Source organism: Staurois parvus, unplaced genomic scaffold (genome assembly GCF_062004578.1).
Source record: "Staurois parvus isolate SC_StPar_1 unplaced genomic scaffold, SC_StPar_1.0 ptg000818l, whole genome shotgun sequence".
NCBI classification, from domain to species: Eukaryota; Metazoa; Chordata; class Amphibia; order Anura; family Ranidae; genus Staurois; species Staurois parvus.
The window spans coordinates 12,305,732-12,311,897 of record NW_028318614.1 but is presented as its reverse complement, the minus strand read 5'-3'; the positions used below and the strand labels follow the sequence as shown (position 1 = coordinate 12,311,897).

At 39.5% G+C, this 6,166-nt stretch overlaps 1 long non-coding RNA gene across 1 annotated transcript; it reads left to right on the top strand.

Moving 5' to 3' along the window:
- The first annotated feature begins 1,110 nt into the window (after nucleotides 1-1,110).
- LOC149444087 (uncharacterized) lies at nucleotides 1,111-3,166 on the top strand. The gene is made up of 3 exons (XR_016306564.1): nucleotides 1,111-1,181; nucleotides 1,411-2,002; nucleotides 3,058-3,166. It is a non-coding gene; the product is annotated as an uncharacterized LOC149444087 (long non-coding RNA).
- The last annotated feature ends 3,000 nt before the right edge of the window (nucleotides 3,167-6,166 follow it).

The following is a 6,166-nucleotide window of genomic DNA, read 5'->3' as shown; positions in this document are numbered from 1 at the left end:
ATAGACTTTTTTGAGTTTGGGCAAGGAGACAGGGGCCCCATGTTCCCCTATTGCCCGGGGGCCCCATGAGTTGTTAGTCCGCCCCTGTTTCTAGCTCATAGTTTAATTAGTGGCACATGCTTGTTCTGTAATATATGGTTAATTTCTGCATGTTTAGACCCCTTTTTAGCTGCACACTTCTGCTATTGTCCTTGTCTGCTTGTTTGCCCAAAGATGCCCAGTGTGAATGTTCAGCCTTTCCTCCCCATTTGTTTTGGACTTGTGAAGCATGTCCCAACATGTTTGCTGTGCAGTTGTTTGATATTGTTTGGAATAGGAAAATGAGATAACCACAAACTACATGTAATCTTAACAAGAATTTTTCTTTATTTACAGCTCTAAACATCCAACTTTGAGGCAGACTTATCAACAGCAGAGGTACATATATACAGTACATGCCTATGTATTACATTTTGTATGTTCTCTTTGCTGTCAACATGCATTTCAATGTAACCATTGTAAAATGTTTTTTCTTTTGTTCTTAAATGTGCTTCAGTTGTTTTCTCTGCTTCTTCAAAGCATTGTATTTTTTGTTTTCAACAGTAAAATAACATGGAGCCCAAGTCACCTGCTGCATCCTTAAAGCATCCATGGTCAAATGTAAGTATGTATTTATTACTCATACCCAGGGGCGGACTGACAACTCATGGGGCCCCTGGGCAATAGGGGATCATGGGGCCCCTGTGTCCTTGCCCAAACTCAAAAAAACCTATGAAAAGGGTACCAGGGGCATCTCATGGGGCCCCCTACTGACCCCGGGTCCTTGGGCAGTGCCCGAGTTTCCAAATGGTCAGTCCGCCCCTGCTCATACCTAAACATGCATATGTTCAGATTTTGTTACTAACATGTTTTTATTGTATCCAATAGAGAGTACATCCCAGGATAAGCCAGGAGCAAGAGAGGGGAACAAGAAAGCATGTTATGGAGGTAAATCATGATAGCTTCCCTACAATCCTAAAACATGTCTTGAAATGCTCTCACATGTACAATGTGACTAGTTGCTGAAACAATGTGCCTAGTGTTGTTTGAAGGAATTTCATGTTGAAATAAGAGTCTTCATTTTCTTTCCTTTGTAGGCACTCAAAATATTAATTCCAGAAAATACCAAGGGGAAAAACACCTCAGAATGGCTAATTCCCAAAGTAAGTGCCATACTGCATTCTTGTGAAGGTACTCCTGTCCAACCAAACATACTTCACATGTCTCCATTTAACTGTGTATAACTTTGTGATTCTATTGCAGTTGAAGGATGCATTCACAAAAAAATAAAAAGCGGGAGGGATGGGATTGGAACAGTAGGTGGTATTTTTTTCATGTCAAATGTAAAGTGAAATATTCAGCAACTTAAAAGTATTTATGTGTTTTTCATAGTGCCACAAAGACAATGCTGTCCCAGAAGCAAGCAATTCTGGAATCCACAGGTCACCCACCAAGTCTCGCTCATCTGGAAGAAGAAATAACCAAGGTTAGATCTGTCTTTCTCAAGTTTTTATCTAGATGAAGAAAATAAATCACAAAGGCCTGCTACTCTAGAGAGAAGAAAATGCCATTTAACATTAATCAAGTTAACTACATAGCTAGCAATACAGAAGTGGATAATGAAGGTGCAGGCCAAACTTACATGCCCTGCGTGGAGAAACCCTCAATTGACAGCAGTGATGCTTGTACACATACCACACTTTCAAGATCCAAGAAAAGGAGACATCAGAAAAGTTCCAGTGGCAGCAGTGTCAAGCAAATATCCACTACTCCTAACAAGAGGAATTGTCCAGATGGTCAACAAGTTGCTGGGTCCCCACATGTTTAAGAGTGGGCAAGCTTGGAAATTAAAACAGTGGAAATCAATTACAAGAGCTGGAAATGCAGAGGGAGTAGCACCCCGTAGTAAAGAAAATGTGAAAAAGAGGTATCAAGACATCAAGGGCAACATCAAGAAGAAAATGGCCTTCATCAGGAAGGAAAGGTTAGTCTGATTGTGTGTACAGACATTAGAAAGCATGACTACAAATGCCTTGAATTTGTCACAAGTAAATGCCACTTCATCGTTTCTAATGTACACCCTAGATGTGTAACTTGTTTGCTTATTGCTTATCTAATTTTTTCTAGGCAAAAAGCTGGTGGCAGATTACAAGCTTCTGTTGAGATTTATTATTTATTTATTTATTTATTTCAGGTACTTATATAGCGCCGTCAATTTGTGCAGTGCTGTACATATATATTGTACATTCACATCAGTCCCTAACCCTCAAGGGGTGTACAATCTAAGGTCCCTAACTCACATTCATACATACACATGCTAGGGCCAATTTAGACAGGGTCCAATTCACCTACCAGCATGTCTTTGGAGTGTGGGAGGAAACCGGAGTACCCGGAGGAAACCCACGCAGGCACAGGGAGAACATGCAAACTCCAGGCAGGTGGTGCTGTGGCTGGAATTTGAACCAACGACCCTAATACTGACAGGTGGAAGTGCTAACCATTTAGCCACTGTGCTGCCCATGCTGGACTATGAAAAAAAAACTGGTGCTCTTCATTTATGAAGAGACAGTTACAGGGCTGGCAAAAGGTTTTGATACCTTGCTCAACAAGAGAGGTAAGTACATCATGTTAGCGAATAGTCTAGATCAGGGGTCTCCAAATTATGGTCCTCCAGCTGTTGAAGTACTACAAGTTCCATCATGCCTCTGGGAGTCTTGTATGTGGCTGTCAGAGTCTTGCAAAGCCTCATGGGACTTGCGGGTCCTCAACACCTGGAGGGCCATAGTTTGGAGACCCTGGTCTAGATGTTAAATATGCATGTTCAGTGTTGATGCTGGGTTCTTTCTTGTAGCCCTATTGTATGCTGGCAGGAAATACTCCCCCCTCCTTCAAAATATAATGCTGTTTTTGCAAACTTTCCCTAGAAGTGACCATGGATCATCTTTGACCAGCGCTGGATTTATCCTGGACTTGGGTGAGTTTTCCAGAAGGGGAGGACATGGGTCAACTTTGACTTAATCAATATCTGTTTTCTTGCAGATGACCCCCACAGAAGAAGGAAACCTCCTACTCTTTTCTGAGGCAGCAGATCTGCAAGATCTGGGCTTCTCTGCATCTGACAGGAATTATATCATCAGCTATTCTCAAGAACAGCAACCTAATGTTGGTGTTGAGGTAATCAACCTTCTGCCACCGTCTTTAAGTTCAAAATCCAAAGATAACAATTTAAGCCAAAGTTCAGCAGATGTTAATGCCAATTTGGGATCGCCCACTCCACCAATCGACATACGATGTGGGCATACTATATGTAGCATATGTAATCTTGACCGAGAACAACTTGTTTTTGAACAACAGAGAGTTTCCACCAGGAAAAAACATTATGAAATCTTAGAGGGTTATTTAAAGGCCATTGAAGTAGAAATTAAGTGCATGAAGGCATGCATGCAGGAATTCTTTAGAAATACAACAGAATATCGACAAAAGAAACTTGACTTACTCAGACAGTGGCTTAAAAAGTCTTCTGGTGTTAATCCACCGCCTGAATTTGCCTCTCCCTCTGCTGTTGCCTATTGTTGCCTTTTTATAAAGTTGATCTCTAGCCAACAGTTTTTTGTCTAAAATGTCTTTTTTATATGTGACTTTTGTAGTGCACTGCAAGAAAGTGTAACTAAAAGTGACATTTTCTTTTTGGATACAGCAGAGAGGGGTTAGAATATCTATCATTTTTTACTTGTCTGTGCCCTGTTAGGGAGAGACACTCTTTGTATTTCTACTGTTTTTCTTTATCATTGAAAGTGAAAGGACTAGAAGAACCTATATTTTGTCTAGTCATCCAAACAATAAAGGGTGCATCTCACCAATGAGACACAGTTGGCGAAAAGAGACTAACAGGGGTTCTAACACTTCATTACTGTATCAAAAAAAAAAAACAGTTTAGCCCTTAAAAGCTGGTCATACTACCTAATCAGCTTTTAAAATTAGCTTGTTCTATGAAGCTTGAATAATAACACCTAGAAGATGATTGGTTACTAGGCCCAGCTGTGCTAGATTGTATGTGCTGCAGTTTTAGTACATCCCCACCATTGTTATTTTAGACAATGTTGAGCCTAGTTCTTTGAACCTAAACATCTCTTCATCATTAAGATAAGGAGATGTTTACCGGTGTGTATCAAAGTGTGATGGGACACCTAAGTTCCTTTGGCATATACCTCAAGACTTGTAAATACAGTGGCTTTGCACAGCTCTGGTCTAACACTGGTTGTTTGGCCTAATAATAACATTGCTGGACAACATATTGGTTTTATGTTTTTATTCATATATTTTATTGAAGGTTTTTGGTAACAAACATAGAAGAATGGCTTTGTGTATTATACATTTTTGCCTAAAATGCTGTATATCTAAAGATGTGTATGTAAAATGAATGTATTTCCAGTAAATGTGACATATGTTCAACCAAGGGCTCAGAGCTTCAAAAGAAGCTGCTGAAACGATCAGCTTGCGTTGAAGTAAGAGGGTTACAGACAGCCTGATAAGGGACAGCTTCCTGTGTTCCTTTGTAACAAGTCGTTTCTCCAAAAACAGAGAAAACTACATTGTTAGATTTACAGAGCAAAAGTAGATGTGACTTGATGGCCATGCTCATGGTGATAGGATTCAGGGATTGGTGGAGAACGGTCCTCATCATTGTTTTGAACCTCAATATCCAGGAGGAATAACCTCAAGCTCCTGAAAGCCTTGATAGGTGAAGGGGCGGGCTGCAACGCGTTTCCAAGGCCCCACATCCTTCACCTGTCACGGCTTCCAGTGAATGACTAGAGCGAGAGCTACAGACACCACTGTTCACCTCTATTTATTTATTATTATTTATTTCAGGTACTTATATAGCACTGTCAATTTATGCAGCGCTTTACATATATATATTGTACATTCACATCAGTCCCTAACACTCAAGGGGTGTACAATGTAAAGTCCCTAATTCACATTCATACATACACATATTAGGGCCAGTTTAGACAGGAGCCAATTAACCTACCAGCATGTCATTTCAGCGGATGTTTTGCCTATGCCGCTGCAGCCAATCATCAGTCTTTTGAGGCAGCTGTCCTCTGCTCTACTATGCACTTTCCACCTTGTCCATTGGAGCTGCATGTTGAGTATTTAATGTGTAGCTCACTTGTAAAGTGTTTATTGGATTCATTTTTTTTAACCTGGTGCTGTTCTTCTTTTGTAGATTTCATGTTGAGCTGTTGATGTCTGTTATTTTTTATTTACAATAATAAATAACAAAAGACAATACATACAAAATCACTATGGCCATGTCCCTTTAAAAATGATGTTCAAGTCTTATACTTCTCTTCTTACAATCACTATGGCCATGTCCCTTTAAGAATGATGTTCAAGTCTTATACTTCTCTTCTTACAATCACTATGGCCATGTCCCTTTAAGAATGATGTTCAAGTCTTATACGTCTCTTCTTATGATGGTGCTCTATTCGTTTGCCCACAAGGATATTTTGGTAAACAACTGTATGGCACATTCATTGGGTGTTTTTCACTTGTTTTTGCTTTTGCTTGTGTGCACTTTGATTTGTTTATGCCAGTCTATATTTTTATTCTGCTCTTTAATATTTTACTTTTGCTTCTATTTTTGTCTCAGGCTTTGGAATTCTAACTTAATAGAAAACGTTTTCTCAGTAAGTACACAGTTATGTGACCCATGACCAGGGTAACCTTAGAGCACTTGGCAAGAACAGCAGCATGAGGGTAGAAAAGGTAACTATTGCCAGTTCTGGCTCCTAGATGGCTGTTTATTCTGTAGCCATTCACAGGTTTTTGCCTTTGTGCTTAAGCCATGAAAGAAAACCAGCTTAATAGATTTTGTTATTACTTATTAGATTCAATTGCACAACTTTACTTAAAGAAGACTTTGGAATTGTTTTTACTTCCTTTTAGACTTCACTGACACCTTTAGTCATGACAATCGTCCATCCAAAAATACAACATTTAGGTTTTAGGTGGGGATGTGAAAATGTCATCAATGTTCATAGTGAGTTCCAAATTAAAAGTTCTTTGATGTACAGCAGAAATCCACAGGGATGTACAAAAGTGAAAATGAACCTGTAAGTGTTTAGTATAAATAATGCTTCAG